At 40.9% G+C, this 10,657-nt stretch overlaps 1 pseudogene across 1 annotated transcript; it reads left to right on the plus strand.

Moving 5' to 3' along the window:
- Positions 1–1,440: 1,440 nt before the first annotated feature.
- LOC308089104 (endosomal/lysosomal proton channel TMEM175-like) lies at positions 1,441–8,603 on the plus strand (annotated as a pseudogene). Its single transcript has 10 exons — positions 1,441–1,584; positions 2,906–2,944; positions 3,048–3,145; positions 3,265–3,316; positions 4,280–4,315; positions 4,703–4,786; positions 5,717–5,882; positions 7,109–7,187; positions 7,560–7,695; positions 7,922–8,603. The product of its transcript is annotated as an endosomal/lysosomal proton channel TMEM175-like (transcript).
- Positions 8,604–10,657: the final 2,054 nt, after the last annotated feature.

The following is a 10,657-nucleotide window of genomic DNA, read 5'->3' on the forward strand; positions in this document are numbered from 1 at the left end:
AAAAATAATTTCACCCACTTCTTTACACCTTTAACCTGTGATGTGACAATAAAGATGATTCTGATTCTGTTGAAGAGAAACAGAAGAAAGAAAGAAAGAAAGAAAGAAAGAAAGAAAGAAAGAAAGAAAGAAAGAAAGAAAGAAAGAAAGAAAGGGGGACAACTTGAATCAGAAAGTAAAATATCTGGTCACTTCAGAAGAGAAAACCCCAATAAAATGCTGGAGCACTCCACTGGTCTACTCTGTACATATGTATTATTATGCAGGGTGACAAGGGGGTGTGGTCTCTGAAGACCATATTCACACGGTGGCCATTTTGCTATTAAGTTAATGAAATACCACCCTGTTTCTTCAATGCAAAATGCAAAAATGGCCACCATGTGAATATGGTCTTTTATTTCCAATTCCATAGTTTAAAATAATACCAGTCAGAGTTCCATAGCTTTTGTCTCCCCCCCCTCCCCTCCTCCTCCTATCTTGCCCCCCCCTACTGACAGAGGCTAAAATTGTGTGTGTGTGTGTGTGTGTGTGTGTGTGTGTGTGTGTGTGTGTGTGTGTGTGTGTGTGTGTGTGTGTGTGTGTGTGTGTGTGTGTGTGTGTGCGTGCGTGCGTGCGTGCGTGCGTGTGTGTGGTTGGTTGAAGCTTCTCACTGGAAACTCCCCAAACTTGTATTTCACTTCCTGATTCACTCAACAGCCAATCAGGATTATTCTTTTATTAAACATCAGCAATTACTAGAGAAAGAGACATGTTGATGTGAACAACCTGACAGACTGACTGTACATTTATTAATTTATTGTTTTATTTGACTCGCTTTGACAATGTAAACATATCATGACAATAAGGACACTTTGAATCTAATCTATTTCGGAATGGGGGTGTGTATGAGTGGGGGGGTTTAGAAATGGGGGGGTGCACCCCTCAAGGGACGGTAGTGACGGGACGCATCCGGTGAAAGGCGAAATTACACTCACTGTAAACAGGAAGTAAACCAGGGGGGGGGAATGGCGTTCGGCCACAGACGGGATTAAAACACTTCTTTATTGAGAAATACGGACTAATACATTGCACAAAGACTCCGAAGTGTGACTTAACATTTGGGGCAACCGGGTAAGCACCTTATATATTAGTTTTGTACATGTAGTACGGAAAAGTACGGCTTTACTGGTGAAAGTGCAGGACGCACTGGCTGGGGGGTGCAGGCCAAGACTAGACACGAAAGTAAAAGACAGACTCGATAAAATACATCTATTATAGTCTTGATCATAATAGATTAATTGCCATGCAAATAATTGGAGATTATAACGATTTAATTGTTTATTAATTTATTAATAAGAATTTTTTTAATACATTTCTGTTTGCCTTTTAGGGCTTTGTAAACAATAATTGCGATTATGCAAATGATGTAATAACTGACAGGCCTACCAGGAGGAGGAGGACATGGAGAAGCAGAGGAGGAACATCATCATGATGATGGACCATCATCATCATCATGCAGCGCCTGCTGGACACAGCAGCACACAGTCCTCTCACAGACTGCTGGCCTACAGCGACGCACTCATCTCTATTATAGCTACTGTCATGGTAGGACTGCATTACAACACATTATTATGATCTATTATAGCTACTGTCATGGTAGGACTGCATTACAACACATTAATATGATCTATTGTAGTTACTGTCATGGTAGGACTGCATTACAACACATTATTATGATCTATTATAGCTACTGTCATGGTAGGACTGCATTACAACACATTAATATGATCTATTGTAGTTACTGTCATGGTAGGACTGCATTACATCTCATTATTATGATCTGTTATAGCTACTGTCATGGTAGGACTGCATTACATCTCATTATTATTATCTATTATAGCTACTGTCTTGGTAGGACTGCATTACAACACATTATTATGATCTATTATAGCTACTGTCATGGTAGGACTGCATTACAACTCATTTTTATAATCTATTATTATAATCTATTATAGCTACTGTCATGGTAGGACTGCATTACAACTCATTATTATAATCTATTATAGCTACTGTCATGGTAGGACTGCATTACAACACAATATTATGATCTATTATAGCTACTGTCATGGTAGGACTGCATTACAACACATTATTATGATCTATTATAGCTACTGTCATGGTAGGACTGCATTACAACTCATTATTATGATCTATTATAGCTACTGTCATGGTAGGACTGCATTACAACACCACATTACTATTATAGCTACTGTCATGGTAAGGAAGACATTACAAACGTTTACATTTATTATGTCAGGACAATAAGGAGTTAAGGACATAAACACTGATTTATAATACAGGTGGGGTTGGCGAAAGGGCCTTTCTGTGTGGAGTTTTGCATGTTCTCCCCGTGTCCCCTAGGTTAGGTACCCTCACAAAAACATGCAGTAATCCTGGTCTCTGTACTGCCTCCCCCTGGTCAGCCGGGGCGCCTGATGGAGGGGAAAGGAACTGGTTGGAATAACGTGTTCCTTCCACGCGCTACGTCCTACCGGGGAAACTCCCCCCTGTCAGGTGATAAGTAAAAAAGGCATGGGTTTCCGAGGCGAGGTGATAAGAAGCGGCCTGCTCACTCCTTATGCAGTGAAGGAAGCATGAGCTCAGTTCGTGGCTCTCCCCTGACTGGCAGAGGGAGAGTAGCGGCCAGGATAACAACTTAGGCATTGGCACTGGGGGAAAAATGGGTTACAAAAATCGAGGGATAAAAATAATTAAAACAAAAAAGAAAAACACAAATTGCTAATTAAAGTTATAATATAATGATATGCATTTGGATGATGCATCCTGAACCCCTCCCCCCAGTTTAACAACACACGTTTTCCACCTGTTACACTTACCTAACTGCTTTTTTTCCTTTTATTTATAGATATTACCTGTTGCACATACCAAGATTGCAGATAACGAGGTAATAATGAGCTAGTATAACAAACTCTTGATGCAGAACAAACAAATTGCTGTAAATAATAAGGTTCTATGACATACTAAATCCACGTGTGTTTGTCTGTTAGGAATTAAGGGAAAGCATTCAACTGATGCTGTCAACAAAGATCGCTGTATACTTGATGACATTCATGATTGTCACTATGGCATGGGCTGCTCATGTTAGGTATATGCTATAACTTTATAGTTTTTCAGTTTTGTTTCACATGATCTTTTATGTAACAGTGTTTTTGTTTCTAACATGTTTGTCATTCATTCATTCATTCCTGTTTTATGTTTTCACAGATTGTTTCAAGTCATTGAACGAATTGACGATAGTCTTGCACTTCTGAACCTCGTAAGTATCAAACAGCCGTGACTTTAAGGTGGTGTTAGTGATATGTTTTGGTTGAAACAAATTTGTTTTCATTATAAATTTGAAGCTATAATTATATTTTTGATAGTAAGCATTGCTATATAGTGTGTTTGTTCAGTAACTGGGGTCTCTCCAGCTCTTCAATAAACAGAAAGTTAATGTTCAGGTGGTTTGCCAATATCATCCAATCAAGAGAGCGTTCCCATTTATCAGCTTCACTTTAGTGTTCCAGTTCCAATTTTGTCTGCTAATGTCTTTGTGTAATCACTTCCAATTTCACTTGTTCATCTTGTATCCAGTATAAGTTCTCTATCCTGATTACGGACCACAGCCACATCACTCTGACTGAGACATGACCATAAACAAACCCGATATGCCCATATATAGACATATATGGAGATCCAGTTGTCCAGAGCCACAGATCCGACTGCTATGCACACAATATGGTCATGTGCACATATGGGACCGACCAATTTAAACTCGGCTCGCACATCTGCAAGGACTGGAGATAGTGTGGTGCCTACCGGATATGCGGTTGTCCAGAACCGCCGATCCGACCGATATGTCCATATATGGGCAATTGGGCATATATGAATATCCAGTTGTCCAGAACCACCGATCCAACCAATACGCCCATATATGGGCATGTCAATATACAGGGTATGGGCATATCTCCATATGGGTATAAAAGGGACACAGACAGGCGGTTACAATGGGTACTCTGACAAACTCCCCGCATATGACTCAGACATATGGGTCGGATCGGCGGTGCGACGTAGGTATGAGGGCCGAACCTCTAGTAACTAATATGGGCCAAATGTACGTTAGAGTTATGTCATGCCTTGAATGGTAGTAGAGGGTGGATAAAATAGTAATGTCTGTTTTTCTCTGGTGAAAAGGTTCCCTCTGTTCTAATTTTAAGTTCTGCTCTCGGTTCTGTTTCAGGCCTGCATGATGTTGATAACGTTTCTACCTTACACAGTGAGTATAAGTGGACTGGGAGTGCTGCTCACAGGCATTGTAATAATGTTAGGCAGCTGTGGGTCTGTGAAAGGGGTATGAGTCTCTGTTCATTTACATCATTATACACTGCTGCAAGAGTGTGTTCTCACTCAGTCAAACTGTTTGGTTAAATAGCTTTAGTAGTTGTAGTTGCATGTGACTAAACATTGAATGTCCATGACCATGCCTCCTTCACACTAGCTTTTTACACAGTTTCCTCATCTGGCTCATATTGTTTAAACAGGGTTCAGAATGAAACATACCAAGCCAGTTGATTCTCTTGTTCACAACAGAACAGAAAGCGTGGTGACTCTGGTGTTGTTTTTCCACACTCGTAACAAGGTTGTATTTTTCTTTCCTCTGCAGTTCAGCCTCATGGCAACCTTCCCTAACAACATCTTGGGGATTCTGTTGTTCTGTGCGTGTGTCATGGTGATAGGTTTAATTCAGGTAAGGAGCCTGCTGTGCAAAATGAACAGAGAGCAATCAAAACCACGAGGAAATGCCTGTGATTTTTATTTAGTTTTAATACTTGTATTGCAGTTGTTTTGCCTATTTCCCCTAGTTCCTATTGTTCCTCTGATTAAATAGGGAAAGGGGAGTATTTTCTGGGGCCTGCGGCGAGGACAAATTGCTTTTACAATTTCACCCAGCAGATAGCTGCTCAGGTGACTTTCATGAGCGTATGGGGGTTTGGGGGGGGGGGGGGGGGTCTGTTTTAAGTGTCTTGCTCAGGGATTTGTGAAAGTGGTTAAGTCTGTCTGTGGGTTTTATAATTATTTAACCAATGCTAAGTAAAGGATTCATTGGAACACGGGTTCTTTATTCCATTTCCTGAAAAGTAACATTTTTGGACATACAAGATTTCCATTCCATTTGTTTGCCATGATTCTCCTTTATTTCTAATCAAAATAAAGGAACACTTGAGCTCACCCTGCCTCTTCTACTTGAGCTCAAGTACTAACAGATCCACTCCAGAGCAATGTACGCACATCCAAAACAAACACGGGTGCAGGATGAAGAATACTAAGGATGAAGAAAATAAATAATTACCCACACACCACTCTAAATGCTCCCTCAGAGCAAATTGTATTGGAGGTACTAAGTTTCGCCCATCAGGTCTTCATCAGGTACATGATGAGGAGGTTGGAGATTTAGACGCAAGGAAATTTAAACCCTATGGTCGCAGAGGACCACTACTAGTTGAAAAGTAGTATTGCCTGAAGCATGAAGCGCAACACCCCACCCCCTTCCCAAGCAGGCATTCTGTGTGACAGAAATTGTGTTTTCCGTGCTGGAGACCTGCATGTTCAAATCGCGGGAAGGACATAAATCTTACGTAGTGCAGCTTTATCCTCTCTCTCTCTCATGTGTCTCCAGGCTGTGATTGTGGTCTATGCGTTCAGCCGTCCGTTCCTTCTGAACGAGCAGATCCAGATCTCAGAGAAACCAGACCTTCTACAAGCACCACATCCTCAAGGTCATCATGAGGGTTCCCATCATGTGCTTCTTCGCCAGTATCTTCGCGTTCATATTCTTCCAAGTGGTCGGTGGTGCTTTAAAATCTTCTCTCTTTCTGTCTATTCATTTGCAACAAGAAACGGGTCAAGCTGGGTTCTCTGGCGTGCTCGTCATAGATCGAGTTGAGAGAACAGTCTGACTGGCTTTTGTTTAAGAGAAGTCAAGTTGACCCATTATATATTTTATTAACCCTTTAAGACCGGGAATGCATCTGTGTCATTTTAAGATTTCTTTGGCTATATAAAAACACGTTTATGTTGCTATATCAGTGGTGCTCCAACTTTTCCATGTCAAGGACCCCCAAAATGATATGTATTTGGCCGCGGACCCCCATCTCAAAATATGTTGTTCTAGGGACCCCCAGAAGAACAGATCGGAGTAAATGTTCGCTTTAAAACGTATATATTCAAAGATTTGCAAAACATTTTGATTTTTCAAAAAATAGCAGATCTACAAGCTCATATGAGCTTGTAGATCTGCCGTTTTTGAATAGCACAAAGAAATCAATTGTGAAATCAATTTCAATTGTCAAGCATACAGTATCTTACCTAAATTGGACTGGCTTTTTAATACTACTAAGCAAGGTAGTTAGTAGTTCAGCCAGCTTGCGTGGTGGAAGGCAAACAGTACGGTACTCGTAACTACCAGTAGCAGTGAAACACTGTCTTTGCATCCCTGCAACTTCCATTGGAACGCATATTTCCGAAGGCTGGATATTATATTGTCAATAAAGAGAAGGAATTCCCTTCTACCTGACAATGTGGACAGATTAGACTTCTTGGCACACAACCTGAAGAGTTCATTTGCAAATTTGTGGATTTAACATTTTCCAAGCTACTAGGCTTACTTTTCATTTAAAATGTTGCTGTTTTATATGGACATATGAAACTCAAACACTTTTATCCACTGCTAGGCTCTGCAATGTTGCCCCCCACTGGATCTATAATGAATTGCAGCTTTTGGATTGTAGGGCCAGCCCTACATATAACATAAGGGCAGAAGTATTAAATATCCTCTTAAAATCTTGTCATAAACATATTAATATTCCTGCATCCAGTGAGCACGGTTGTGTCTACTAGTAACTCGCACAGCTTTTTCTTAGATTATGAATTGTTGTACTATATATGAAATTTAATGTCTGATTTGTACTTTTTAACTGTTGTTATTGTAAAGCACTTTGTAACTTGTTTTTGAAAGGCGCTATATAAATAAAGTTATTATTATTAACTTTGTTTTCATTTTGTCTCGCAGGCCTACGTGCTCTTAGCCATTGTGATCTTCTTGCCATACATCACCCAGTCGTTAAAGTGGTGTCGCAGCAAAGCCATCGGTAAGGAATGATTCATCTTAAGCAGTGTTGGGCAGTAGAGCCAGTTGGTATCTTATCAATAAGGATCTTTAGCTGGATAAGTGACCACCGTGAAGGTGGGTAGGTGGTCACCTAAAGCTGGAGCATGAAACTCCACTCTGGTTAAGAGCTCCTGTGCATGTTCTTCTAGCTCAGCTATTCTTTTTGAAATATTTTGAAAGTTAAAGTTAAGTGGTCCATCTGTGGATTTATACATATTTAACCAATGAAAAGTATTAAAGGGCTTATAACTAAATAATAACTACATTGGGTCCATTAGAACATAGGCTCCAGTTTGGTTTTCTGCTTAGATATTTTTTTTTGTTACAGAATATGAATGTATGTTTGTTTCAGGTCAAAGGGAGGAGACTCCAGAGTCCATGCAGATGTTTCTATACCACCCCAATGAACCCCTCAGCAAAGAGCGCGTGGAGGCTTTCAGTGACGGAGTTTACGCCATCGTAGCCACACTCCTCATCCTGGACATTTGGTTTGTTGAATCCCTTTATTTTGTTGTCATAATACAGTAGGATTAATGGAAGGTAAATACCTTTTTTTTAAATAAATTATTTTCACTGAAATATTTCAGTACAGCAGGCCACATGTGCCAAGGGATCATCAAGTCCGTCGACTTCAGCGGTTCTTTTGTGTTTTATATCGATGTGTCAAAGAAAATCTGAACTAATCACCGTTTCCATGTCCTGTGGGGCCTTCAGCGAGGACAACATTCCCGATGCAGACACGGTACAGAAGCAGTACGGCGGCAGTCTGGTCGCAGCTCTGCAGGCCTACGGCCCGGAATTCCTGGCTTACTTCGGCTCCTTCGCCACCGTCGGTCTCCTCTGGTTCGTCCACCACTCCCTCTTCCTCCACGTCACCAGAGCCACGCGTTTCATGGGCCTTCTCAACACCTTCTCCCTCGCCTTCGTCGGAGGCTTGCCTCTAGCCTACCAGCTAACCCACGAGTTCCCGCGCAACTCCCGCAACGAGCTGGAGGCCATTCAGATCAGCTGTGTCATCATCTTCTTTGCGGGCATATTCCAGCTAGCCATTTGGATCGTCGCACTGTTTGATGAACGGAACACTCTGCACCCAAAAGTGAGATACGGTGGATCAGAGCATGCCTTTATGCTAGCGAAGCTAGCGTTGTATCCGAGTATAGCGTTCGGGACGTTTTTTCTAACGTGTATTTTGAGTAGATTTAGCACATCTATCTTTCACCTGATGGAGATCACGGTGCCATTTGCCTTTCTGGTGTTAAGGTTGTTGGTACGTGTTGCCTTGGCGCTTTTGCGGTTAATGTTCTGTCCTGATAGACCAGATGTTCAGTCTGTTTTAGAGGAGGAGGAGGAGGAGGAGGAAGACCCTAGATTGCCCTTTAATGCACTAGTCACTTAGCTTTGAAGGAAGTGGCCATTGGAAAGTGAAATGTTTGTTACTGGAAATGGGCATTGCAAATATGCATGGCCTTAAGGGGGAATGTGGGGTTAGATTGATCCTATTTATTTAGATTCAGGTGAGTGGTACCTTAAATCTGATGTGAGGACCCATTACAAAATAATCGAACACGATAAGTTTCAATTTAAAATCTTAAGTACTGTGCCGTTTAAGGAAAAGCACACAAAAAAAGAAATGGCAAGGGAGGCAAAACTGAAACATTGTGACATGCTTTAAGAACTTGTAGAGAATGAGCCGAAGGAGTCCCGTCTTGTACCGTTGGGGCAAACAAACGAGGGAAGTGACAGCAGGTGAGTAGATACTGCAGGACTGATGAGGGAGTGGAGACAGGTGTGTACAATAGGTAACACTGAGGTGAGGCGAAAGGAGAGAGACAGACTCCTCCTAAACAGTATTATTGGATCAAGCTTATAAAAACTGACATACGACGTGTTGATATCTTTAGTTTTGAGGGCGTGGATCAGTACATAAATTGGGCCAATCATCACAAAAATGTAAGTACCTGAAACATACCCTGTGTAAAATTACTTTGAAATCACACAATAGCAATTTCGGTTCCAAATACATGGACCATGGGCTCTGTGAACATTTGGCTTGAAATCAATGTCAGTTTGTCCAAACATCACCCAACCAGGTATTTTTAATGAAGCTGTTGGAATATTTGGCCTTAAATTAATGTCTGTACAATTGTAATAGTTGGAAGCTGTCTTTAATACAGGTGTTGGAAACTTCATCTTTATCTAATTCATCACCTTCCTCTTTACCATCTTCTATTCTGTGCTTGGACCCCATTAGTTGCTGCTTGTGGATGGCCATAATATTTTAAAGTGCCAATTGGATGTAGAAGGGTAAAGTTCAACAGTAGAAAAATGATAATGCAGTTGGAGATGGATTCTTCCATTTTTGGCTTTGACATAGCAGGGAGTGATCAACCCCTGGCCACAGTCTGATGTAGAGTCAACCCCCCCACTGGACATTGAGGGTTAGAACAGTGGGGAAAGTGCAATGACTTTGTAGGAGCAGGAGGTGGAATTGAGTGTACTGTAGATCATGGGTTCCCAAACTTTTCAGGCCGCGACCCCAAAATAATGAGGCCATTGACTCGCACGTTCGGTGCGCATTTGTAATGTATTAAAATGGTAAAATGTACCATGTGTAATCATTTTAGGATTGTATTTCATCCATTCTGTTGAATTTCAATTTTCAATTTTTTCAATTTATTTTTTAATGACCCAAAATAATTTCGCGACCCCACCGTCAGTGTCCCGCAACCCCAAGTGGGGTCTTGACCCCAACTTTGGGAACCCCTGCTGTAGATTTAGGGTATTTGAACCTGTGGTTATGTAGTAAACTGGGTGAGTGATGGGCTAGAAGGACAATGAAGCATTGAGGACTCTCCTCAGTGGGGTGTTGTATAGATTTGTCTGTAGAACGATGAATGAGAATCTCTTAAAATGTGTGTGATTTGGAGGAATAACTTTGATATCGAACACAAACTGAAGATGCATAGACACTCCGTCCAGTTACTGTTATGTTTGATTATGACATGATGATAGAAGAGTGAACTTTGTTTAGTTACAGGTTCAAATGTCAGATGTGCAGGCCATATCTAATCAATGTGTTGTGTTCGTTGCGCCTTTTCTTTTAGAAAGCAATTTAAATATTGGAGTCAGTGTGTGATTCAAAAATGTTTGTGTGTAATGCCACCCCTTTTAAAGCTTTATTTATTTTTGTAGGTAGGTTGTTTGTATGTAGTTCTGCTAAATGACTGTAATGTTCCTTTAATATTTGTATATCTACTCAGTTTTGAAAGAGACTTGGGATATTAAACTTGGAAATTGTTTCATTTTGAACTGAAATCTATGTGATTTCCTTTGAATGATCACTATTTTTGTATGTAGAAAGTAGGCCTACTATGGCATATGTAACGTACGTACATGGTCCAGTAGATGGCGCTGTGAGGGTCCGGTCAAAAGCCAGATCCCATTGCTCAA

The sequence above is a fragment of the Gymnoscopelus braueri genome (genome assembly GCF_963280865.1).
Source record: "Gymnoscopelus braueri genome assembly, chromosome: 7".
NCBI classification, from domain to species: domain Eukaryota; kingdom Metazoa; phylum Chordata; class Actinopteri; order Myctophiformes; family Myctophidae; genus Gymnoscopelus; species Gymnoscopelus braueri.